Source organism: Symphalangus syndactylus, chromosome 1 (assembly GCF_028878055.3).
Source record: "Symphalangus syndactylus isolate Jambi chromosome 1, NHGRI_mSymSyn1-v2.1_pri, whole genome shotgun sequence".
Taxonomy (NCBI): Eukaryota; Metazoa; Chordata; class Mammalia; order Primates; family Hylobatidae; genus Symphalangus; species Symphalangus syndactylus.
In genome coordinates this window covers 143,551,044-143,578,454 of record NC_072423.2, presented here as the reverse complement: position 1 = coordinate 143,578,454, position 27,411 = coordinate 143,551,044, and the positions used below count along the sequence as shown (strand labels likewise).

At 40.1% G+C, this 27,411-nt stretch overlaps 1 protein-coding gene across 1 annotated transcript in view; it reads right to left on the bottom strand.

The window, feature by feature from the left end:
• The window catches only part of MTUS1 (microtubule associated scaffold protein 1), a 156,961-nt gene extending 152,158 nt beyond the window's left edge, over positions 1-4,803 (bottom strand). Inside the window, exon 1 of the mRNA XM_055287019.2 lies at positions 4,742-4,803. The gene's annotated coding sequence lies outside the window, so the exon portion shown is untranslated. The remainder of the gene's footprint in view (positions 1-4,741) is intronic.
• Positions 4,804-27,411: the final 22,608 nt, after the last annotated feature.

Here is a 27,411-nt window from a genome sequence, read left to right as displayed (position 1 = left end):
TGAGGGATTTTTCTCTAAGAAGATAAATAAATAAACATCATCAGGGCAATCATCTACAGAACTTGGTTTAGAAATAAATTTTTAGGCCGGACTTTTAGACCGGACACAGTGGCTCATGCTTGTAATCCCAGCACTTTGGGAGGCTAAGGTAGGCAATCACCTGACGTCAGGAATTCGAGACCAGCTTGGCCAACATGGTGAAACCCCATCTCTACTAAAAATACAAAAATTAGCCAGGCACGGTGGTGCACGCCTGTAATCCCAGCTACTCAGAAGGCTGAGGCAGGAGAATCACTTGAACCTGGGAGGTGGGGTTTGCAGAGAGCCGAGATCCAGCCACTGCACTCCAATCTGGGTGACAGAGTGAGACTCCATCTCAAAAAAAAAAAAAAAAAAAAAAGAAAAATTTTTAGGCTGGGGGCAGTGGCTCATGCCTATAATCCTAGCACTCTGGGAGGCTGAAGTGGGAGGATTTGCTTGAGCCCAGTAGCTCAAATCCAGCCTGGGCAACACAGCAAAACCTTGTCTCTACAGAAAATACAAAAATTAGCCAGGCATGATGGCACATGCCTGTAGTACCAGATATTCAGGAGGCTGAGGCGGGAGGATAGCTTGAACCTGGGATGTGAAGGCTGCAGTAAGCTATGATCATGCTACTGTATTCTAGCCTGAGTGACAGAGCCATATCCCATCTCAAAAAATAAAATAAAAAGTTAGAAGAAGAAATTACAAGTCAAACTCAACTCCTGGTTATACTGGACCATCCTAAACCAGGTATAGAGACTCCCTGGTCAAAGCAGGCTTTTCGGGGCCAGATTTCAACCTAGCTGAGTTCATACCATCCCATCTAGTCCTTCATTTCCCGTGGGGTAGGATCACTCTTCCTCCTTCTCAGAAGGCCACAGTCACCACTGTACCCGCTGCTAAGTGGTCACCTCCCTCCGGGGCCTGCCTTCCTCCAGAGAAAGTCTGAGGCCATTTTTAAGTGCCCCTAAGCACACGGATCCTGAACTCCAATTTCATCCTTATGGCTCAAATATGGTCTTATTGCTTACTCTTACGCTCTAAGCTTGGGGAATAAAAGGGACTCAGGCTCTGATGGAGAACGCACTTCCTTCAGTGAGACCTTTCAGGGCATATTCAAGCTTTCACAACACAGAGAAATAACTCAACTTTGAGAAATCAGGAAGACGTGTTCCCCACCCCCAAATAAATACTTTGCTGAGTAGCAGTGTTGGAAATTAATCCAGGAAACTTTTTAACTACATATACAGTACATTTGTCTGGACATCAAGACAATAATCATTATCAACAAGTCCATATGAAACCACAATAATGACTATAAAAAGAAGAATCTGGCAAAATGATACTACAAATACATTACTGAAAATAAATGGAGTGTGAGCCTACTTTGTATAATCACAGAATAACAGATCTGAAAAACATTCAGTCTTTGGGATTTAAAACTTTCTGCTCTGATTTCAAAGGATGTTGTTCCTAATAGTATATACCAGGCCCAATGGCTTCTCATCAACAAATGCAAGTAGTTTTGCAACAGTCTCTACTCCAGGATATGGAAGTTCTCGTAATGAATTTGAAAAGATTCTAATTCAGAATTTGGGTTTTTTTTTTTTTTTTTTTTGAGACGGAGTTTTGCCCTGTCACCCAGGCTGGAGTGCACTGCAGTGATCTTGGCTCACTGCAACCTCTGCCTCCCGGGTTCAAGTGATTCTCCTGCCTCAGCCTCCTCCCAAGTAGCTGAGATTACAGGTGCATGCCACCACACCCGGCTAATTCTTTGTATCTTTAGTAGAGATGGGGTTTCACCATGTTGCCCAGGCTAGTCTCGAACCCCTGACCTCCTGATCTGCCCACCTTGGCCTCCCAAAGTGCTGGGATTAGAGGCGTGAGCCATAACACCGGCTGGAAATTTTTTTTTAAATCTTCTACCACAGTCACATACAGTTCTGAAGCTAAAATTTGGAAGTGTTAAAAATTCTGTTTTGAGAAAGTCAACAGATTTATTAACATTAAAGAAACTTATGTGAAAACCACGGTAAATATATAAAGCAAAGATAAAATGGGAAAAGTATGTGCAATATAGATGGCAACGATTTACTATCAATCTATAAAACGCCCTTATGAATTAATGGAAAAATACTAATATCCCAGGAGACAAATCTGGCACTATGTTAAATTTCAAAATGGAAAACAACTAGATTTCTTTGGTGTTCAAATCATCTGTAATCAAAGAAATTGTAGTTTAAATATAGTGAAAGCACTGTTCACCTATACAGCTGGGAAGAATTTTTTTTTTTTCCTTTTAAGGATGATTCTCCATGTTGACAAGAATACGGTAACACCAGAATTCTCACAGAGTGCTGCTAGGAACATAATTTGATTAAACATTTTTTGGAAAGCAAATGGTCAATATGTATGAGGAGATCTTCCAACCATCAACTGTATTTCGAGGGCACTAAGGATATTAACCCTGCACATAAAGTTTTAAAAAGGTATTTGTTGCAAAAGTATATTTAGTAATAGTAACTGGAAATAAATGAAAACCATCTATGTAATGTAATATTAAGTAGCCACTAAGATTTTTGAAGATTTCATGACATCGAAAATTTTTCATGATAATCAGAAAAAAACCTCCACGCAATAGTATATTTAGACAAACTATATAACTATGAAAAAATTTTATATATATTAACAAGTATTTTCTTAAATATTAACTGTGATTATCTTTGCTGAAATTGCTTAACTCACTTTTCTCAATCTACCTATTTTTATACAGCAAGCACGAATTACTTTTGAAATCTAAACAAACAGGGTTAACAGAACAGGGCTATTAAGTAACAGGCTTTTTAAATGCTTGAGTGTAATAACTGCAGGTTAGTTTCCAAAAAATATAAGATATTTATCTAGAATTTTATAATTCTATTATACTCCAAAATGTAACCTTAACTTATTGACATAATTAAAAGGTCCTGTTCAAAGCATGATTTTCTACCAAGCAGATCTACCAAGAACTATTTTCTCTTCATAAACCTGATTTTAAAAAGAACAGGTGAAAAAAGGTGGTGCAAGTTACGTAAATAACTACGTATTATTTTAAACTAAATTCCACTTCTAAGGTTTTTTAGCTTTGGTTTTAAGGATAAGCATGTAGTTCTAATCTTTTCTTTGTATAGCTTTCCTAATGGAATATATTGCTTATGAAAAAAAATCGGTAACGGCACTTTCTACACTGTAAAGCACTGTACTAACCAGACATCATCATTTTAATTTAAGTTGTGCATCATTTCCTGCCCTAATCATCCCTGAAAAAGAAATTTGTCTACAGAATTGCAATTCCGTTTATGCAGTTCCTTTTAAAGTTGTCCATGCACTGTTATCTTGTATATACCCTCCTTAAAGAGGTCACTGGTTCCCAGGAAGCAATGACTGTTTTTTAATCCCCTCCCTCCTGCATTGCCTCCCTTCCTCCTGAAATTCACTGGTAACACCCCTACTCCCACCCTCCAGCCCCAGCGCTGTGATTTAGTGATGATTGACTTCCGATGACCGGCACCTGGCAAAACTTGAAAGCTTTCACGCACCGTTTTGCCTAAGACTTTGGTTTCACTGAAACAAACAAAACACACTGGATTTCCTTTCTTAGAACACTGACTACTTCAAATAAACAGTATTTAACAGAGTATGTGTAACTACGCAGGCTAAATGAAAAATTAACCTCTTCCTTCCTAGTCCCAAATTACTCCAAGTCAAAATCAACAAACAACTTGGTGTAAAGGAGTACGTCTTCAAAAACCAAAAACGTTCGTCAGTAAACACCTAAGTCTACTAAGCACTACAGAGTACTCAATAAGGCCACCTTAATTAAGAGTAGATTTTTCTAGAGCGTGAAAAAGTGCAAACGAGCTGCAGAAAGTAGCGAGGCGCCGCGAGGGGTCTTTGGGACCTGCAGCAACCCTATTCCACCCACTTTCTCGGCCCTTATTGCTTCTGCTGAGAAGGCGGCCCAGCGAGAAGGCTGGGACCGCCAGGCCCGGGTGGGCGGCGTAAGGAGTTCACAGTCAAGCCCCTCGGTCACTTTCAAGGTGACAGCGACGAGATCCGCATCCGTCCCTTCCGCAGGTTCTGCGCTAGCCCACGTGAAACCTGCCTCCGCTCCGCCGGCGCTGCCGCCCTCTTTACCCACCAGCTTAGGCCCCCAGACTCCTGGAGCGCCCCCTCCCCTCCCCGAGGACCAGTCCGGTCACCCTGAGCGGCGCGCACGCCTGTCCCCTCTCCACCTCGGCCGCGGGGCAGCCGGAACAGACTCCATCGCGCACTTACCCGCAGCTCCTTCAAGCGCTCCGGGAGCAGAGACGCAGAGGCGGGGAGCGCGGGCGCCCTTTGGACCACTGGCGGGGTCGCCGCGAACCCGCCCCGGAGGTCTCGGGGGCGGCGTCTGCACCTGGGGGCGCGCGGCGCGGCACCACCCCACGCCGGCGGCGGCTACCAGGCGGGAACCGGTGCCCCGGCCTCCCCGCCTCCCCGCCTCCGGGGCCACCAGGGGGTGGAGCAGGGCGGGGAGTTCGGGAAACTTGTAAATAGCCGTACTCGGGCCTCCCGCCCCAAGCCGGGGCGGCTCCTTCCGAAGGCTCCCCTCCAGCGGCTCGCTGCGGGAGACCAAGGCCAGCCGCCCTCCCAGGGGGCCGCCCTCGGGGAACCTGAATGACGTGCGAGGCCGTACCTCGGGGCGCTGGACTCCGCTCGGCCGCTCCCGCCCTCCGCTCGCGCTCCCGGGTCCCAATCCCGACGCTTCGCGCGCTCCCGGCCTAAGTGCGGACGCGCCCCACGCCCCGCGGCGCCCGCCCGGGACAGCGCTGCACCTGTTGCCACGTGCGACGCGGGGCTCCGCGGCTGCCACTGCCGCCTGCGCACCTGGCTGCACCGCGCGTCCCGGGACCACACTCGTCTCCGCAGCAGTACGGGGCTCCGCCGCACCCAGCGCTGGGGCCCAGGCCGGGCCGCGGTAGGTGGGGGATCTGCCTCCTGCTTGCCTCTGGCCACCTGCAGGCCGAGGGGCCTCGCACCGCGGGGCGTATAAAAGGTGGGGCTGTTGCAGAATTATCAGGGCGGAAGCTTGCAAGAAAGGAGTCGTGATTGTCTCTTAGAAGGGCTGATTCGCAGTCTGTATTATCTTCATGCTTCTAGCAAGTTTACTAGCCAAGTGTGTATTAAAGGTTAAAGAAAGTAGCTTTCCAGCTGTTAGAGCTTGAGATACAACGTGGAAAGGAGTCTAGAACCCCAGGGAGATAAACTAGGCTCGACCTACTTTTCTCTAAACACAAACATAGTCATTGCTCTTTGCTAAACTGAGCAAATTTCATCCATAGCTGTCTTTTAGGTCCGTAAAATATTTAATTCTATAAAGCATATTTTTAATAGAAAACTTGTCCGAAGATGCTATTCTGCCTTTGAGAGATGTCACATTACTGAACTATGAAATGTCAGACAACCTGAGAACAAAATTTTAATATTTCCTTTTTAATTACCTGGATTGTGGTTTGCTAAAAGCTTTTAAAGAGAAGTGAACTCTTTTGGAGAAGAGACCTAAGGACGCTGTTATTTCACGGTTTTCTATACCATGAATATTAGAATAACTGACAGATGTCTTGCCATTGATAGTTGTAAAGACTTTTCACATGTACAGTGATCCATTATTTCCTGACTACAAAACCCAGGGGTATATAGGTCAGATTATCTCCATTATTCAAATAAGGAATTGAAGCTCAGAAAGGTCAACTGACTAGCGCAAGGTTACACAGCCAGTGAGGGCAAGTGCAAACCCAGCCAGCCTAACTCCTAATCTTCTTTTTTAATTCCATTACATAATGACACGTCTCATTTGCTTCAAAAAATCCCTGTTGTAAAGATAGATGCAACTAGCATGAGCCGTGTTGTTAGGAAACGCATGTGATTAATTTTAAATAGATATAGTATGTAACACCACCATATGATTCTCCCTATGAAAAAGCACACAAAACAAAACGCTGACATAGTTTCTGCAAGTCACGAGGCAATTATGCTAATTAGCAACAAGCTTCTATGCCTAAGCAGAATAGTTCTTGTGTTAAACATATCATTTAATCTTTATAACCCTGATGTGACCTAGATGATTTGGTCTAAACCCCACAATCCTATTGTGTGACTTAGTTATATCTATAAATATAGAACCTGTTTTACTTCATTTTTGTATCAGATGGTTTGAAGGAGGAAAAATACTATACTCTGCTAAGTAATTAGAGCTACTTATGCAGGCATTGGGGAATCTGAAACTTAGCTTCTAATTGTCTCCACATAAAAACAGAAGTTAACTTCTAGGGACATCAGGGACTCCTCAAGGCAAATATTCATGAAATGGGGTCTTACTGGCTTCTTTTTTCATCTTGGTTCTGGGCATGTTGCCATTTTCCTGATCTCTGAACTCTGATGCTGACCTGCTACAGACTCTAGGAGCAATATTAAGGATAAAATAATAACTCACATAACTTTGTGGCTCTTTATCCTAAAAAATAAAAAAATAAAAAGTTGGCTCAATGTTTTTTCCTCCATGAGAAAATGCAAATTGAAACTATATTGAGAAACCATTTTTTCACTTATCAGATTGTCAAAGATTAGAAAGTTTGATAATCACAGTGTTGGTAAAAGTATAGACAAACAGTCACAATGAAAATGTAAATGTAAATTATAATGACCTCCATAGGGGGAAGGTCAGGATACCTAACAATATTGCAAATATACATATAAGAGTTTCTCTTGGCCCTGCATAGTGGCACGGTGACTCATGCCTGCAATCCCAGCACTTTGGGAGGCCGAGGCAGGCAGATCACTTGAGGTCAGGAGTTCGAGACCAGCCTGGCCAACATGGTGAAACCCTGTCTCAACTAAAAATACAAAAATTAGCCAGGCGTGATAGCAGGCACCTGTAATCCCAGCTACTTGGGAGGCTGAGGCAGGAGAATCCCTTGAACCTGGGAAGCGAAGTTTGCAGTGAGCCGAGACTGTGACACTGCACTCCAGCCTGGGCAAGACAGCGCAACTCTGTCTCAAAAAAAAAAGGAGATTATCTTACAACACACAGCAGAAATGGTATGTATCTACCACCTTGTTTATTTCAGCATTGTTTATAATAAGATATTTTTTAAATACAAATACTCTTTAGTAAAGGACTGGTAAATCATGATACAGGCATAAAATGAAATCCTATGAAAGCTTTTAAAAAGAATGAGAAAGCTCTTTGTACTTTTATGAGATGATCTTCAACATATATCATGTGCATTTATTAACACAAAACAATTACCTAATAGTATGCTACAATTTCTACTAAAAAGGAGGAAATGATACAAACTTGTATGGATACACATATAGATATGTTTGTATAAGCATAAAATAAGCATAAGCCACCAGGCATGGTGGCTTGCACCTTTAATCTCAGCTCTTTGGGAAGTCTAAGGGGGAGGATCACTTGAGCCTAAGAGTTTGAGACTGGCCTGGGCAACTTAGAACCTGTCTCTATAAAAAATACAAAAATTAGCTGGGCATGGTGGCATGCGCTTGTAGTCCCAGCTACTCTGGAGGCTGAGGTGGGAGGATGGCTTGAGTCCAAGAGGTTGAGGCCACCGTGAGCCATGATTGTGCCACTGCATTGCAACCTGGTGACAGAGCAAGACCCTGTGTCAAAAGAAAACCAAACAAAAACCCATAAAATACCTGGAGAGATATACCAGAAGCAGATAATATTGGTTGTGTCTTGAGATGGGAGTTGGATAGTTATAGGGCAGCATTGGAAGAGACATTTGTTACTAAATACAATTTTGTACTTTTTTTGGATTTTGAGCCATATAAATAACAGAACCCATTCTAATATTTTAAAATGTTTTACCACATGAAGTTTTGCCATCAGGAATGACTAAAGTTTCTCTGTGAATAAATTTCACTTATAGATAAAATAAATGATTGGCTAGGCATGGTGGCTTACGCCTGTAATTCCAACACTTAGGGAGGCCGAGGTGGGTGGATCACCCGAGGTTGGGAGTTCGAGGGCAGCCTGACCAACATGGAGAAACCCTGACTCTACTAAAAATACAAAAATTGGCGGGGCATGGTGGCACATGCCTGTAATCCCAGCTACTAGGGAGGCTGAGGCAGGAGAATCTCTTGAACCTGGGAGGCGGAGGTTGCGGTGAGCCGAGATCTCGCCATTGCACTCCAGCCTGGGCAACAAGAGCGTAACTCCGTCTCAAAAAAGAAAAAAAATGTTCAATAGATGCTTTTGACCCTATTTCTTCTCTAGTTTATCTAAAAAAGACAACTTTGGTACATAAAACTCTAACATGAGTGTGGTGAAAACGATGAATTAGCAAATTCCTTACAATTTGATTAGCAGTGACATCTCCGTTGGGTAGGGCTTCCAGCTGACTTTCCCAAAGTTGCATTCAATAAGAAATGAAAGAAGTATTCCAGGCCTTAATTCTTAAGGGGAACTCCATGGAGTCATTGCCTTTGTTCACAATCCAGGTCCCTTTTTTTTAATTTATGTTTCCTTATGCCACCATCTCATTGAGAAAGGAGTTGAACATCTTTAAAACACAGGAACAGTCTATTTTAAAAATAAATATTTCAAAGTGTAAGTATTTTTAGTATAAAATGGGATTCCCGGAAAAGCATACAGGTAACAGTAAACGTACTATTGAGCAACAAATTAAAACACTGAGCTTCCTGAGCCCCAGGTACCCCAAGCGCTTACATAATTGTCATTTTTCAAAAGAGGCTGATAGTTTCTCAAAGGAAGAAAAACTTTTTCTAGCTCTGAATTTTAAGAAAAATTTTTGTCACTCATTTTCAATTCAAAACTACAAAATGGAAAATGACAATATACTATTAGAATACCATAAGGAACTTCATGTGGCTATTTTTCCTAGTGACTGTGAATAAAACTAGAAGTTTTTTTCTTCTTCTTTTTTTTTAATAGAGACGGGGTCTCACTGTGTTGCCTGTCCTGGTCTTGAACTCCTGGGCTCAAGCAATTCTCCAGACTTGGCCTCCCAAAGTGCTGGGATTACAGGCGTGAGCCACTGTGCCTGGCCAAAAAAGCAAAAGTATCGTAATAAAACTCAACTTGAGGAGGTTACTCACCCAGACAGGGACCGGTCTTATAACAGCATAATGAGATCAAGGATTGCCTGTAAATAGAAGTGTGGAAAGACGGCAGCTTCTTCCGATATACTTTTGAAAGTCAAATATGCTCATGGTAAAACATGAACATCTCCACAAATCCCTTGCCGCAGAGGTAAACACAGTTGCTTTATACAACATTCCAGAAATTTTCTAGTGAGCACTCATTAGACAGGTGCTGGAGCATTGTCAGAAGTTGTGGTAATCTCTGGCAAAGTCCCAGAATGCTGGAATTTTGTGATACTGTCGATGACCTTTTCTTTGTTTTTGTGAAGAGAATATGTATATTACACATAGTCATATGATCCTTTTTTTTTTTTTTTTTTGAGACGGAGTTTTGCTCTTGTTGCCCAGACTGGAAAGCAATGGCGCGATCTCAGCTCACCACAACCTCCACCTCCCAGGTTCAAGCAATTCTCCTGCCTCAGCCTCCCAAATAACTGGGACTACAGGCATGTACCACCGTGCTCAGCTGTTTTGTATTTTTAGTAGAGATAGGGTTTCCCCATGTTGGTCAGGCTGGTCTTGAACCCCCAACCTCAGGTAATCCACCCGCCTCGGCCTCCCAAAGTGCTGGGATTATAGGAGTGAGCCGCCGAGCCTGGCCTATGACTTTTAATTCTTGTATCCAAAGATGGTGAGACGTGCGTGGTAAGATACCCAAACTGACCAGCTATAGCAATGGCTGCATAACAAGAAAGTGAAAACGTGAGAGCAGTGAATGGTCCTGATTTATTTACCAGTAACTCCCGGGTTCTGGATTATCTATTTTATTTCTCAGTGGATTTGAAGACCCAACTGGACTCTCCTCTTGTTTATTTTCTTTTCTTTCCTTTTTTTTTTTTTTTTTTTTTTTTTTTTTTTGAGATGTTGTCTAGCTCTGTCGCCTAGGCCAGAGTGCAGTGGCACAATCTCGGGTCACTGCAACCTCTCCCTCCCAGGTTCAAGCAGTTCTCCTGCCTCAGCCTCCCAAGTAGCTGAGATCACAAGCGCCCGCCACCACGCCCAGCTAATTTTTGTATTTTTAGTAGAGAAGGGGTTTCACTGTGTTGACCAGGCTGGTCTCAAACTCCTGACCTCATGATGCACCTGCCTCAGCCTCCGAAAGTGCTGGGATTACAGGTGTGAGCCACCGCACCTGGCCTCCTTTTTTATTTTCTTATTTTTGAGACATGATCTCACTCTGTCATCCAAGCTGGAGTGCAGAGGTACCATGATAGCTCAACTGCAGCCTCGACATCCTGGGCTCAGTTGATCTTCCAAAGTAGCAGGGAATGCAGTCATGTGCCACCATGCCCAGCTACTTTTTGTATTTTTTTTATAGAGATGGGATTTCACCGTGTTGCTCAGGCTGGTGTCCAACTTCTTAGCTCAAGTTATCTGCCCACCTCGGCCTTCCAAAGCGCTGGGATTACAGGCATGAGCCACTGCGCCTGGCCCTGGACTGTCTTCTTAATGTTCCAGAAGGTGACTAACAGAATAGAAATGTTCTCATGCCGGCCAGGCGTGGTGGCTCACACCTTGTCATCCCAGCGCTTTGGGAGGCTGAGGCAGGCGGATCATGAGGTCAGGAGATCGAGACTATCCTGGCTAACATGGTGAAACCCCGTCTCTACTAAAAATACAAAAAATTAGCCAGGTATGGTGGAGGGCACCTGTAGTCCCAGCTACTAGGGAGGCTGAGGGAGGAGAATGGCCTGAAACTGGGAGGTGGAGCTTGCAGTGAGCCGAAATTGCGCCACTGCACTCCAGCCTGGGCGACAGAGTGAGAATCCATCTCAAAAAAAAAAAAAAAGAAGGTTCTTATGGCAAAATCTGAAGATTTTTAAGTATCTCAAGAAAGGAGTTTTTTGTTGCAAGTTCAAAGCAGTAGAAAAAATGAAGAAATATAGCTTCCTCTCATCAAAATGACCTGCGAGAGTTTGAAAAACTCTTCGATCTCCCTGTACCATGGAAGGCATCTTCAACAGTCTTATTCCATTTATAGACTCTCTAGAAGGAACAGTTCTTATAACATGATGCCAAAATTATTTTAGTTCACACACAAACAAGTTGTCCTGTAATTCTGCCGTGGGCCTCCTCATATTAGGAAGAAATTAAGAAAAATATAGTACCACCAGTTTGTTATGCAACCACTTCGAAAATGTTTACTTTGCTTAAAATGTCATGGCTAAAGAAACTACTGGTCTGCATAATCCACTCTGGACAGTGATTCATAACTGTGTGACATTTGCGCTTGGTCAGACTTTACTCCAGTCAGATTGAGTCTTTCCTTAAAAAGGGGATATATTTTCAATTTCAAAGTATTTACTGCTTCATGACAAATATTAATAACAAGTTTGTGGCTTTGAGGCTTCATACCTTTGACACTACCACAGTCTACTTAACTTTTTTTTTTTTTTTTTACTTAGACCTTTTGAATTTGCTTTTAAATTATGCCCCTGGCCTTGTTCTCTTGACCAAATAAAAGCCCTAAGAGAGCTTCCACTGCCAGCAGCCTTCCAGTTTGCTCTGTTCCCCCTTGGGCCCTGTTGATTGGGCCCAGTGATCACCTAAAAAGAGTGCAAAGAGTCAGGAAGCCACGTGGGCTCAGTCTTTCTGTGCTGACACCAGGCCACATCCAGGCCTGATATACTAACTGATCCCCAGTTCATTCCTTTTGCAATTTTTGGCCTTGATTCATAGTTCCTGATTCATGATTGAGTCAGAAATCCTCCCCATTTGCAAGTGGGATGCAGTCAAGCAGGCCAAAGCGTTCCATGTTCTAACAAATGTTTGCAAATCATAATAATGTAGGAAGAGAACCATAAACTAAATGAACAACAGGCGTTAGCCCTCATGATGTCACATAAGCATTCCTCAAAATACAATCATGCTTCTAAACATGGGCCGGCAATTCAGAAAAGGGCCACTGAAAATATTAGCCTCGTTATTTTCTCTGTATAGTGAGCACAGACTAACTATGCCTAAACCACATTGCAGTGTGCCGGCATTATAAATTAATGCCTGATTGGTTACCTAAAAATAAGACAATCTTACTTTCAGGCATCTAGAACACTGAGAAATCCAGGATGGACACTTAACACTACCAAAGATTGATCTATTTTGGCTAAGTATACTTCTGATCTCTTTTTGAGGACTGTATTAGTCCATTTTCACACTGCTATAAAGAACAGCCTGAGGCTGGGTCATTTATAAAGGAAAGAGGTTTAATTGACTCACAGTTCTGCATGGCTGGGGAGGCCTCAGGAAACTTACAATCATGGCAGAAGGCAAAGGAGAAGCAAGTACCTTCTTTACAAGGCAGCAGAAGAGACAGGGCAGGGAAAACTGCCATTTTTAAGCTACCAGATCTTTTGAGAACTCCCTCACTATCATGAGAACAGCATGGGGAAACCGCCCCCATGACCCAATCACCTCCCACCATCCCCCCCTCAACACGTGAGGATGACAATTCAAGATGGAATTGTGTGGGGATGCAGAGCCAAACCATATCAAGTACCTACAAAATTATGGTGAATCTTCACTAATTTGCAAACTGATTATCTGCAAATCTTAGAGACTAAAACACAAAAATATCATTATCCCTCCAGAAGTGAGGACAGAAATTGGATTTAGAAGACTTAGCTTTGACATCTAGATAGGTTTTCATTGATTTGACCTAACTTGATCTCAGTTTCTCTTTTATAGAATTAGTTCTTTAGATCAGAGGTCCCCAATCCCGGGACTGCAGACTGCCACTGGTCTTTGGCCTGTCAGGCACCCGGCCACACAGCAGGAGGTGAGCGGCATCAAGCAAGCATTACCACCTGATCTCCCACCTCTAGTCAGATCAACGGTAGCATTAGGTTCTCATAGGAGTGTGAACCCTATTGTGAACTGCACATACAAGGGATCTAGGTTACATGCTGCTTATGAAAATCTAACTAATGCCTGACGATCTGAGCTGAAACAGTTTAGGCCAAAACCATCCCTCCTGCACCCCATTTTGTCTTCCAAGACAAAAGATTATTCAAGGTTACTCTGAACACCTTTATGTGGACAAACTAGAAAACCTAGAGGAGATGGATAAATTCCGAGAGATATACAACCCTCCTATATTAAACCAGAAATAAAAATAAATCAGAAACTGAACAGAACAATAACAAGTAGTGAGGCTGAAACAGTAATAAGAAAAATTGCCAAGAAAAAATAATCTAGGACCAGATGGATTCACAGCTGAATTCTATCAGACATTCAAAGAAGAACTGGTACCAACACTATGGAAACTATTCCAAAAGATAGAGAAAGAGAAAATCCTCCCTAAATCATTCTGTAAAGCCAGTATTATCCTAATACCAAACCCAGGAAATGACGTAACAAAAAAAGAAAACTACAGACCAATATCCCTGATGAAGATAGAAGCAAAAATCCTCAACAAAAGGATTCTCAACAAAATACTAGCTAACCAAATACAATAGCATATCAAAAAGATAATACACCATCATCAAGTTGGTTTCATACCAGGAATGCAGGGATGGTTTAACATACACAGGTCAATAAATGTGATACACCACATATGGTTGTCTCATGAAAGTTTTTTGTCAAGTAGATGCCTCAGGAAGTGTTCGTGGAAACAATACTCCCTGAATTTTTGCACAGTGATTACATTTTGTATGCTGCCTTTATTTGGAAAAGTACTGACTCATATTTTGTTTCATTAATATCTTAAATATATTACTCCATTTTTATTCTATCTAAATCATTGCTGTTAAAAAAATTGATGGCAAATCTGATTTTTTTTCCTTTATAAGTGGATTTTTTTTTGTCTGGATGCCCAAAATAATTTTTTTCCCCTTTAAAATGCGTAATTTTGGTGGGACGATCACTTGAGCTCAGGAGGTCAAGGCTGCAGTGAGCTGGGATCTCACCGCTGCACTTCAGCCTGGGGATCAGAGAGAGACACTGTCTTGAAAACTTTTTTTAACTAGTAATTTCGTTATAATATGTTTTGGTGTTACTAGTCCTGGGTCAGTTTTTCCAGGTATGTAGTATAACCTTTCACCATGTAGCTTCAAATACATATATTGTTAATTTGAAGAAAATGTTTTTGATTATAGTTTTTTGGTAGTCCTTCTGTGCCTTGCTTTGGTTTTTCTTCTTGAGAAACTCTTGTTAAACATATTTTTGTATATCTGTTTTGCCTGTCTCTAAGTTTGTTTCTTTCTCTCAAGCCCTTTTTATTACTTTCCTTCAATTAAAAAAATTTTTTTCTCTTTCATCTTCTCTTCTTAAGGTATTCTCTGTATTTATTCTTACATTACTTTCAGTTTAGTTTTTTTGTTTGTTTGTTTGTTGGTTTTTTTAAGAGATGGGGTCTCACTTGTTGCTCAGGCTGGTGTTGAACTATTGGGTTCTTGAACTACTGGGTTCAAAGGATCCTCCCGCCTCAGCCTCTCAAACTGCTGGGATTACAGGCATGAGCCACTGCACCCAGCCTAGTCTCTATTTTTGACTAGTGTTTCTACATCTTTTTCCTCAGCCTAGTCTCTGTTTTTGACTATGTTTCTACGTCTTTTTCCTTGGCCTAGTGTCTGTTTTTGACTATTGTTTGTATGTCTTTTTCCTAAGTATATCCATCACCTCATTTCTGATATTTCCCAATTCTCATTTTTCTTGTTTTTTCATATCTTGGATGATTTCTTTAATGTCTTCTAGCATACGTTGAAATAATAAGTAATGGTTTGCATCTGTTCTGTAGGTATGTCTTTTTAGCATCTTTGGCATTCTCTGTAGAGATGTTTTTCAGTTTCTTCTCTTTTTTCCTGACAGTAATTTTTTATGAGATTTAATCTTGGTAGTTTTTTGCTCATTTAAAAAAATATGAAATAATTTTCTTAAACTTTCAGGAGGAGGTAGGATTTGGGAAAGCATTTCCAATTTCACAACCTGATCACTCTCTTTTTTTGTTGTATTTGTGTAGTGTTTAAAACTACTGGGGCTTACTTTTTTTTTTTTTTTTTTTTTGACGGATCTCGCTCTGTCGCCCAGGCTGGAATGCAGTGGTGTGATCTCGGCTCACTGCAAGCTCTGCCTCCCAGGTTCACGCCATTCTGCCTCAGCCTCCTGAGTAGCTGGGACTACAGGTGCCCGCCACCACGCCCGGCTAATTTTTTGCACCCGCCACCACACCCAGCTAATTTTTTGTATTTTTAGTAGAAACGGGGTTTCACCTGTGTTAGCTAGGATGGTCTTGATCTCCTTGACCTTGTGGTCCACCCGCCTCAGCCTCCCAAAGTGCTGGGATTACAGGCGTGAGCCACCACATCTGGTAATCATGGCTTATTTTCTGAGATGGTCAGACTGTTTTCTTTCGTTGCTTTCATCTGGACTCCATCTTTCCTTGGTCTCTGTCGTCCCAGTTCCATACGACGAGCATTCTTTCCCACGAAGTTTCTTCTCTGTGCAGTGCTTGTCCAGGAGTGGAAATTTGGGTGGTTAGTTTTGAACATTCATTGTGCCCCTCAGACACTTTGCATTCCCCTGGCTTTGGAGTGTGCAAAACTTTTTCCAGTTTCAGCTGCTGTTCCCAAGTGGAACCTCCAAGCTTTCCAGCAATTGCCTGCTTGCTGTTTTGAGATTATCAGATTTATCAGTGTCTCATGACTTCCCTCCACTTTCTATTACACAGTTGCTGATACCACCTAGCCCTTGTATCTGCCTGTGGCTTTCCTCAATTCCTTATGTTCTAGGGTTCGTGGACACACTTCATCACCTAATTTTGTTATAGATGTTGTCTATGGGTTTTTTGTTTTATCTTTTGTCCTTTGTCTATATTTGCAGCAGAGTTTTAAGTTTAAAAAATGATGACCACCAGATACAGGTGCCCATTGTAGGGGTACAAGGAAAATACCCCCTTTGTCCTCTGAAGATTTGCTTAAAAATCAACTCATAAAAGACAGATTAATTGGAATAAAGGTATATAAATTTTATTAACAAGTACATGAGAGCCTTTAGAATAAAGACCCAAAGATACAGAGAAAATTATATTTTTTTGTTTGTTTTAGTTTGAGACAGGGTCTCTCTGTCACCCAGGCTGGAGTGCAGTGGTGCAATCACAACTCACTGCAGCCTTGACCTCCTGGACTCAAGGGATTTTCCCACCTCAAGCCTCCCAACTAGCTGGGACCACAGGAATGAACAACCTGCTAATTATTTTATTTTTAGTAGAGACAGAGTCTAGCTATGTTGCCCAGGCTGGTCTCGAGTTCCTGGGCTCAAAGGATTCCCCCACCTCAGCCTCCCGAAGTGCTGGGATTATAGGCATGAGTCCTCGAACCCAGCCTGGAAATTATTTTTATGTTTAGGTTTAATGAAGTACGGACAGCCATGTAGAAATATAACTGGACAAAAAGGGTACTTTCTAATGTTAATAGACAAAGTAGGGAAACACAGGAAGGCCCGATTAGACAGTAAGCTTGGATAGTAAGGCCTGTGTATTAGTCTGTTCTCATGCTGCTAATAAAAACATAACCGAGACTGGGAAATTTGTAAAGAAAGATGATTAATGGAGTCACAACTTTACATGGCTGGGAAGGCCTCACAATCATGGCAGAAGGCAAAAGAGAAGCAAAGGCATGTCTTACGTGGCAGCAGGCAAGAGAGATTGTGCAGGGGGACTCCCATTTATAAAACCATCAGATCTCGTGAGTTTTATTCACTACCACAAAAACAATATAGGGGAACTGCCCCCATTGTTCAATTATCTCAACCTGGCCCCGCCCTTGACACGTGGGGATTATTACAATTCAAGGTGAGATATGGGTGAGGACACAGCCAGACTCCATCAGCCCGTCTCTCTGAGTATGTTATTTTTTTCTTTTGCACGTAGGCAGGACCCTCTCTGGCATAGGGATCCTACGGCCTATAATTAAGGTAGCTCACATAATTTTTTTATGACCAGGTTTTACACAGAAAGGTGCAGGGAAAATTAGAGTAATATTTTTAGGTTTTTATGGCTGGCTTTGGGGCAAAGAGGTTCTCATTTGTATGACCCGCTTTGGGGAAGAGGGATTCTAGTTTCTCTGGCAAGCCTGAAGGAGAATGGGACCTTAGTCTTAGACAAGTCTTAGTCTTAGATAAGAAGTCAGGAGAAAATTAGAAAAAAAAGTTTTGCTTCTAAGACTGTTTCGGAGGCCTTTATTTTGGGGGTGTGTTTTGAATCCTAACACAAATAGATCTTGGTAGCCACCAGCTATGTATGGTGAGTACTTGACAGCACCAAGAATGAAATGCTCAAACAGATTGGCAGAAGTCCCTGTGGATGCTAAGAGGTTGCCATAGAGAGGAAAAAAGAGCAGAAGGCAACCAGCTTTTATTTGAGATCTATGTTCCAGATATTTTGCTAGTAGCTTCCACATATATTATTTAATTTGATTTAATCTAATAATCACCCCAATCTTCTGAAGTAGAATCTTCAGCTCTTCCTAAGTCCTATGCTCATTTAACTTGGAATTGTAAGAAACTTAATCTCCCTGATGGAATAGGAATCAGTTAAAGTGCAACAGAGTAGAGGCACCTGAGACAGCACTAATGAACCTTGTGAAGTCCTTTAGTGTTTGTCAAAACTACTGTAAAGACACTACCTGAGAATAGGTAATTTATAAAGGAAAGAGGTTTAATTGACTCACAGTTCTGCATGGCTGCAGAGGCCTCAGGAAACTTACAATCATGGTGGAAGGGGAAGCAGGCATGTCTTACATGGCGGCAGGCAAGAGAGAAGTAAGTGCAACCAGGGGAAATGCCATCATATCTCATGAGAGCTCACTCACTACCATGAGAACAGCATGGAGGAAAACGCCTCCATGATCCAATCACCTCCCACCAGGTTCTTCCCTTAACACCTAGGGATGAGAATTCAAGATGAGATTTAGGTGGGGATGCAAAGCCTAACCACATCAATATGTATCATGGATTCAAAGATTTCTTGATTAAAATTATGAGATATTAAGATTAATTATGATTATAAAAATAATACCAAACTTGATTGTGTACCATGCACAATTTTAGACATTTTACACTTTACATATATTAATTGTGTAAATATTCATAACATCTCTATTAGGTAGATATTATTATTGCATTCTTCTTCTTTTTCTAAGAGACAGGTCTTGCTGTGTTTCCCAGGCTGCTGCTGACCTCAAACACCTGGACTCATGTGATCCTCCCACCTTGGCCTCCTCAGTAGCTGGGACTATAGTCATGTGCCATGGTGCCCAGCAGGTAGATATTATTATATTCATTTTATAAGTCATGAAGTTGAAACCCAGTCTAGTTATAAATATGCCCAGTGTCACGAAGCTAATAAATAACAGGATTAGGATTGAAATCCAGGTCAGTCTGACCTCTGAACCACCAAATATACTGCCTTGTTATAACTCTGCTCTTTGGAGTTCTGCATTTGATTTACTTTTGTGTTTCAACCCCAGATGTATAGTTCAAAAATAATATATAACTTTTAAAATAAAGAAAATTTTTAATGAAAAGAACCAGAATTAATTGTATAATCTGTTGTTAAAAAAATCTCTTGGCCAAGTGCAGCGGCTCACACCTGTAATCCCAACACTTCAGGAGGCTAAGGCAGCAGATCTCGAGGTCAGGAAATCGAGACCATCCTGGCCAACATGGTGAAAACCCATCTCTACTAAAATACAAAAAATTAGCCAGGCATGGTGGTGCACACGTGTAGCCCCAGCTACTCAAGAGGGTGAGGCAGGGGAATCGCTTGAACCCGGGAGGCAGAGGTTGCGGTGAGCCAAGATCACACCACTGCACTCTAGCCTGGTGAGTAAGCAAGACTCCATTAAAAAAGAAAAAGAAAAAGAAAACAAATGCAATGAAGAAACACAAGTCAGAAACACTTGAGCCAATTTACTTAAAAAACAGAAACATACAGAGGGTACCCCTGCCACCGCTATCATTAAACAGAGAATGTAGAAAGATTTAAATGTGTTTTACATATTACATGGTTGCATGCTTAAAATGTCAGCAGAATCAAACAAAAAAATTCTTATACACAACTAGAGTACAGAATTTACCATATCAATAATAAATTCAATACCTAGCCATAAAATTAACTTGAAACAGATGTGTTTTTAAAAAAAATTGATTGAAGGGACAGACAAAGATACCGTGACAAAGATGCCAAAAGCAATTGCAACAAAAGCAAAAATTGACAAATGGTATATAATTAAATAAAGCGCTTCTACACAGCAAAAGAAACTGTCATCAGAGTGAACAGGCAACCTATGGAATGGGAGAAAAATTTTGCAATCTATTCATCTGACGAAGGTCTAATATCCAGAGTCTACAAGGAATTTAAACAATTTACAAGAAAAAAATGAACAATCACCTTAAAAAGTGGGCAAAGGACATGAACAGACACTTCTCAGAAGACATGCAGCCAACAAACATAAAAAAAATCTCAAGGCACTGATTATTAGAGAAATGCAAATCAAAACTACAATGAGATACCACCTCACACCAGTCAGAATGGCTATTATTAAAAAGTCAAAAAACAACAGATGCTGGAGAGGATGTGGAGAAAGAGGAACTCTTTTACACTGTTGGTGGGAGTGCAAATTAGTTCAACCATTGTGGAAGACAGTGTGGTGATTCCTCAAAGACTTAAAGGCAGAAATACCACTTGATTCAGCAATCCCATTATTGGGTACATACTCAAAGGAATAGAAATTATTGTCTTACAAAGATACATGCATGTGTAAAAATAAAAAGATACGTGTACACGTATATTCATTGTGGCACTATTAACGATAGCAAAGACATAGAATCAACCTGGACGCCTATCAACAATAGACTGGATAAAGAAAATGTATATATACACCATGGAGTACTATGCAGCCATAAAAAGGAATGAGATCATGTCCTTTGCAGGGACATGAATGGAGGTGGAAGCCATTATCCTCAGCAAACTAACACAGGAACAGAAAGCCAGTCACCGCATGTTCTCACTTATAAGAGGGAGCTGAACCATGAGAACACATAGACACATGGGCAGGAACAACACACACTGGGGCCTCTCGAAGAAGATGGGATGGTGGGAGGGAGAATGTCAGGAAGAATAGCTAATGGATGCCCAGCTTAATACCTAGGAGATGGGTTGATCTGTGCAGGTCTGTGTAGCAAACTACCATGGCACACGTGTACTTATATAACAAACCTGCACATCCTGCACAGGTATTCAGAACTTAAAAGTTGAAGAAAAATAAGTTGATTAAGTTATAATGAAAAAAAGCTAAACATACCTAAATAACTATGCTACATTCTTTTTTGGAGAGATTAAATAAAACATCAATTAAAAATGTTTAATACATAAATTTATTGCAGTTATAAATTCTTGTGAGAACTGATAGTGAAAAATAAATGGATGACATTATCAAAACATTTTCATTGTTAATAAGGGTGAACTCAGCAAACTTGGAAAACTGAACACACTGCAACGATGATCAAAATCATATGGTCTTGAGTTATCACAGTCTGAAAAAAGAATCCAACCTATAGGGCAGGGGAAAACCACATAATAAATTGTCTTCCAAATAGTTGGCTAACAGGCTGGAAAAAAAATCATGTTAGATACATAAATACACGGAAACAAACAGTATAATAAATTCCAGCTGTATCAAAAACTAAAAGCACTTTTTTAACAACAGAAGAGTGGTTTATCTATCTCATATGGGAAAAAGAACATGCATTTTTATTTTCTTTTTTGAGACAGTGTCTTGCTCTGTGGCCCAGGTTGGATTGCAGTGGTGTGATCATGGCTCACTGCAACCTCAATCTCCCAGGGTCAAGCAATCCTCCCATCTCAGCCTCCCACGTAGCTGTGACTACAGGCATGCATCACCATGCCTGGCTAATTTTTTAATTGTTTGTGGAGACACAGTCTCACTATGTTGCCGAACCTGGAGAACATGCATTTCTAATCACCGCAGAAAACAAAGGTTGTTACCAGAAGCCGGGGGGATTAATTGAACATGTTTAAATTTTTTAACTTTCATGCAAAAAAATGTAAAATAAAAATGCTCTAAAGAAAACTTTCTAGTATATAATATATTATAAATATAACCTGATAATAGCTTTCTCCCAAAATATATGAAAAAATAAATGATTATGTAAGTCAATAACTACTTTCCACTTGATGAATGGACAGTTTTCAGTTAAGAACATTTAGACTACATCATTGTGCTTTTAAAAATCACAGTTTTATTAAAAAATGAAAATAAAGGTTAATTAAACTCACATGAAGACTCCCTTACAGGTGCATTAAACTGGAAGACATTTTTTATTTTTTATTTTCTTATTTTTTTTTTGAGATGGAGTCTTGCTCTGTCACCCAGGCTGGAGTGCAATGATGCGATCTTGGCTCGCTGCAACATCTGCCTCCCGGGTTCAAGCAATTCTCCTGCCTCAGCCTCCCGAGTAGCTGGGATTACAGGCACCTGCCACCACACCAGGCCTGTTTTTGTATTTTTAGTAGAGACGGGGTTTCACCATGTTGTCCAGGCTGGTCTCAAACTCCTGATGTCAGGTGATCCACCCGCCTCAGCCTCTGAAAGTGCTAGGATTACAGGCTTGAGCCACCGCGCCCGGCCTGGAAGACATTTTTTAACTTGTAAAACCCAACCTGGACAAGTCTTTGGGAGGAAGGCAGATGTATATTTTCTATGTTAATGGTAGAAATGTAAAATGGTTACATATTTCTGGGGGGTAATCTATAACATGCTCTTTGACCTATTACCCATTCCTTCCCCTGAGAAAGGAAAACGAACTTATAAAGCAATTTTCACTGCAGCCTTACCTGTAGGGGGGAAAATTAGCTTCAGTTCAAATGCCCAATAGTATTAAAATGTTTAAGTAAACCATGGTGTATTACCATATACAAATTAAAATGACAAATGGTGGATGTAATACATAGATATGTTTATGTGAAACAAGATGAAGTAAATAACTTGAACCCATGATCACTTTATACAATTAGATAGACATATATAAATGTAGGCCGGGTGCAGTGGCTCACACCTGTAATCCCAGCACTTTGGGAGGCCAAGGCAGGTGAATTGCTTGATTCCAGTAGTTCCAGACCAGCCTGGGCAACATGGTGAAACTCTGTCTCTACAAAAAATACAAAAAAAAATTAGCCAGGTGTGGTGGCACAAGCCTATAGTCCCAGCTACTTGGGAGGCTGAGGCAGGAGGATCGACTGAGGTTTAGGCTGCAGTGAGCCATGATCACACCACTGTACTCTAGTCTGGGCTACTGAGTAAGACCTAGACGTTTATATTTCTTCTTCCAGGTATGTCATATATCTATATATATATATACATGTATATATATGTATATTTTTTACTGGTTTGTAATATATATAAAAATATATGAATATATGCATATATATCATATATATGCCATATATATGGCATATATATGATATATATGCCATATATATGGCATATATATGATATATATGCCATATATATGGCATATATATGATATATATGTCATATATGGCATATATATGACATATATGTCATATATATGGCATATATATGACATATATGTCATATATATGGCATATATATGATATATATGTCATATATATGGCATATATATGATATATATGTCATATATATGGCATATATATGATATATATGATATATTTGTCACATATATGGCATATATATGACATATATGATATATTTGTCATATATATGGCATATATATGAATATATATATGACAGCATCAGTCTTAATTGCTTAGATGATTTCTATTTGCTAGTTGCTTTAAATGACTTCCAAATTCTGGTCCTTACATCGCATGTCTACGTCTCCATTCATTTCTCTAGTGTGAAAAAAAGGGAAAAAACTGAAAATCTCAAGAGGATTCCAGGAAATCAAAACAATGAATTATTGAATAAAGAATTTGAAAGAGAAAATAGATGCATATTGAAAAAAGAATTTTGTTCAGTGAGATAGATGTAATAATGAAGACATTGATAACGGGGGAGGCTATGTATATATGAGGGGAGGGATATATTGGAAACCTCTGTATCTTCCTCTCAATCTTGCTGTGATCCTAAAACTGCACTAAAAAACATTTTGAAAAGAAATAATGATGTAGTAAATATGTTCTGTTATTTAAAAAGAGAGACTTTTCATAGCCACCTCCCTCCCCCTCTACACACATAGAGTCATGTCCGTCTTGATTCCCTTACTCGATAATTTGTACAGACACAACCGCTGGGCTCCAGTAATCCTAAAGTTTCTAGAAAATCAAGCACAGAAAAAGGTTAAAACCCTGAGGGAATAAAAGAATTCCTTTGCATCCATTGCATTTCTCAGGAAGTGAACTAACAAATTCACTGCTTTTAAAGGAGGAAATTTTCTCAATGAAATTGATTCCAAATCTTCGTTAGGTCATCTGTTCCCAGACTTCTTAGCTGATGCCTGATCTGACTATTCCTTATCTATAGTACAGAAACCAAGGTGAATGACCTTTAAAAACCATATTACACTGTTGACATGTCTTCTATTTTGTACTCCACGTAAAAACGATAAACCAGAAAAAAGAAAGTAAAATTCAACCTTAGGCTCATGGATCCAGAGTGGATAATTATGGGTCTAGTATCTAAATGCATGTGATGAGGTTCAAGGACAATAACCATAAAGCAAAGACTTAAAAGGTTTTATCATTAGAATAATTGTAATTCACTTGATCTCTCAATGTAACAAAATACTTCAGTCTACTGTCCTAAGCCATTATTATGTCTTACACTCAGCATGTTGGTTTGTCTACCATTAAATATTTATTTTCTACAGTGCTTTCTGGAAGGCAAACAAAGCAGCCAGCAGCCACTCTGCTACTTTATATTGATTCCTGAGTTGTCCTTAGGAAACACTTTCAGGAAGTTTAATAGGTCTGAAAGATACTTAGATCTGTGACTGGCAAATATACTTCCTTCTTTTTATTTCAATAAGAGAGTACTAGAACTTAGATCTTTATTGTTTAATCTAGTCAATGCTGTCATTGTTAATCAAGTTCTCAAATGACACTTGTTCTGAACCCTAACTGATCTATTCAGAAGAATATAAAAATAGTAAAGAGGGCAACTATGCATGCTTTTACTGGACACGATTTTAATTGCTTTAAAAGGAAGTTATGCAACCAATGAGGAATGGAGCTTTTGGAGTGGCCTGAAGCTAAAGGTTTCAGGTGTATTTTTGCTTTCTTTGAAGAAAGAACTAAATTGTTTTATTTAATAAAAAGGCCGTTTATCAAGAATTACTTAAAGCTGTTTTAAACCTGAGTTTGCAATTTATAGAATATGTTCAAGCAGCCTCAGTGCCCTTTTAATTGGATGGTTTTCACAGATTTATCCAATTTGAGATTTATCCAATGAGAATTCCCTTTGGTTCAAGTATATATGTCTTCTCTTCCAAAAAGCAGATTCAAATGGAAGAGTGCAATCTGTTATATCAGACATATCAGTTATACATTTGGTGTGGTAAATTTCTAAGAGAGGCCAGTTATTGTTATGAAAAAATACATTGAAATACCTGATAGTCATTTACTGTTTTTATAGCTAATCTAAAAGTATTTACTAAAAATAAACTATTTCTTTTCATATGTACTTTGCTTTTTACTTTAACTCTTCATATGTCCTTTAAATAAATTAAGAGAAGAAAAAAAGTCATTTATATTTATCCACATATTTTCTATTTCAGGTGGCCATCATTCATTCTTGTTGATCCAAGTTACCATCTGTTATTATTTTCTTTGTCACCTGAAGAATCTTCAGAACTCTTTCTTCCTATATGTAGCATGTACAGATACTCTAAAAAGTCCATTATATGATGTATAAAACAAAGCATACAATGTAGTCTCTGCTGTAATTATTTGTAATTTATATAAAACCTTTTGTTATTTTTTATTTTTAATTGGTTATTTTATTTTATTTTATTATTTTATTTTATCTTATGTTTTTGAGATAGTCTTGCTCTGTTGCCCAGACTGGAGTGCAATAGCGTGGTCTTGGCTCCCTGCAACCTCTGCCTCCCAGGTTCAAGTGATTCTCCTGTCTCAGTCTCTCAATTAGCTGGGATTACAGGCAGCACCAACACACCTGGCTAATTTTTGTATTCTTAGTAGAAACCGGGTTTCACCCTGTTGGCCAGGCTGGTCTTGAACTACTGACCTCAGGTAATCCATCCGCCTTGGCCTCCCAAACTGTTGGGATTACGGATGTGAGCCGCTGCACCCAAATTGGTTATTTTATTATTTAGACTCCACATATCAATTTTCTTACTATGGTGATATGAAATAGCAATTAACCTTGAAATATCATTTATTTTTCCCTATTACTACATTTCCCTTAAGAACTACAATAAATTATTTTACTGAAAAACATTGTCCTTAACGTACCATGAGCTAATCATTCAAGAATTGTGACTAAATTATCTAAATTATTTCGGTGTAATCACCTGAGGTTCTAGGTAAGCCCTCCTTCTCATTCTCTGCTTCAAACATGCCAGTGATTAGAAGATCAGATTATCAGCCAGGCACGGTGGCTCATGGCTGTAATCCCAGCACTTTGGGAGGCCGAGGTGGGTGGATCACGAGGTCAGGAGTTAGAGACCAGCCTGGCCGACACAGTGAAACCCTGTCTCTACTGAAAATACAAAAAAAATTAGCTGAGTGTGGTGGCAGGCACCTGTACTCCCAGCTACTCAGGAGGCTGATGCAGGAGAATCACTTGAACTTGCAGTGAGCTGAGATTGCTCCATTGCACTCCAGTCCAGGTGACAGTGCGAGACTCTGTCTCAAAAAAAAAAAAAAAAAAAAAGATCAGATTAAGTAAAAAAATAGTCAAATGGAGTTCCACTTTTGGTAATGGTAGGGTAGCTGGCATCAAACTAGATCTCCTGCAGATCAAAATTATATATTGCAAAAAATGTAAATAATGTCTATCTGAAGGCACTGGAGAGTGTCTAGAAGCATGCAGAAACAAGAAGGGAATCCTTTAAAGAAGGGAACTATATATGGTTTTTCAGTTGAGGATACTCCCCAGAGCTTGTGGTAGAAAGAAGCTAGAACTGAAGCTAAAACCACAATTTTAATTGCTTGAAGAGTTAAAGGACAGAATTTGGGACTGCCAATATGGCTGGATTATGAGGGGTGAAATTTCAGAAAGACGGTAGCCACATATATGGGAGCCTCTAAATCCATGTGTAAACTCTCTACACACATTCCTGCAGACCTCTGAACTGTGTATGTGTGTAGGAGACTCCAAGGAACCCAAACAGGAGGCTGAAAAACTGAGTAGAGATTTCAGCTAATGCCCTGACAAGGGAGAAAAAATTTGGGGTTTGAGTCCAGCTAGGTAATTGCCTGCTAAAACAAAACTCAACACTCAGCCAAAAAAATAAGAAAATCAAGAGTATGTAAAATGTACATACTTTGATTGCATATGGTACATCAAGTGCACCATATGCAATCAAAACTTACTAGACATGCATGCAAAGAAACAGCATATCTCTTGACCCACAGTCAAGAAAAATTCAATCAGTAGAAATCTATCCCAATATGTCTCAGATGTTGGAATTAACAGAAAAAATCTTTTTAAAACTGTTTTAAATGTATTTAAGATCTTAAAAGATAATATCAGCGGAAAAATAGAAAGAACCAAAGTAAATTCCAGAATGAAAAAATATAATAATTAAGTCTAAAATCGGCTTAACAGCAGATTGGAAACAGTAAAAGAAAAGATTAGTGAATTAAAAAAAAATCAACAGAAATCATCTAATCTGAAAAACAGAGAAGAAAAAGAAATTGAGAAAGTTCTTTTGAATTGAGTAAAGAATCTATGAAGAAATATCAAACATACGAACACAGATATACTTAGAGCCCCAGAAAGCGAGGAGGTAGAAAACGGTGTAGAAAAATATTTGAAAAATCAGCCAGGTGTGGTGACTCATGCCTGTAATCCCAGCATTTTGGGAGGCCGAGGTGGGTGGATTACCTGAGGTCAGGAGTTCAAGACCAGCCTGGCCAAGATCGCAAAACCCCATCTCTACTAAAAATACAAAAATTAACCGGGCATGGTGGCACACACCTGTAATCCCAGCTGCTCA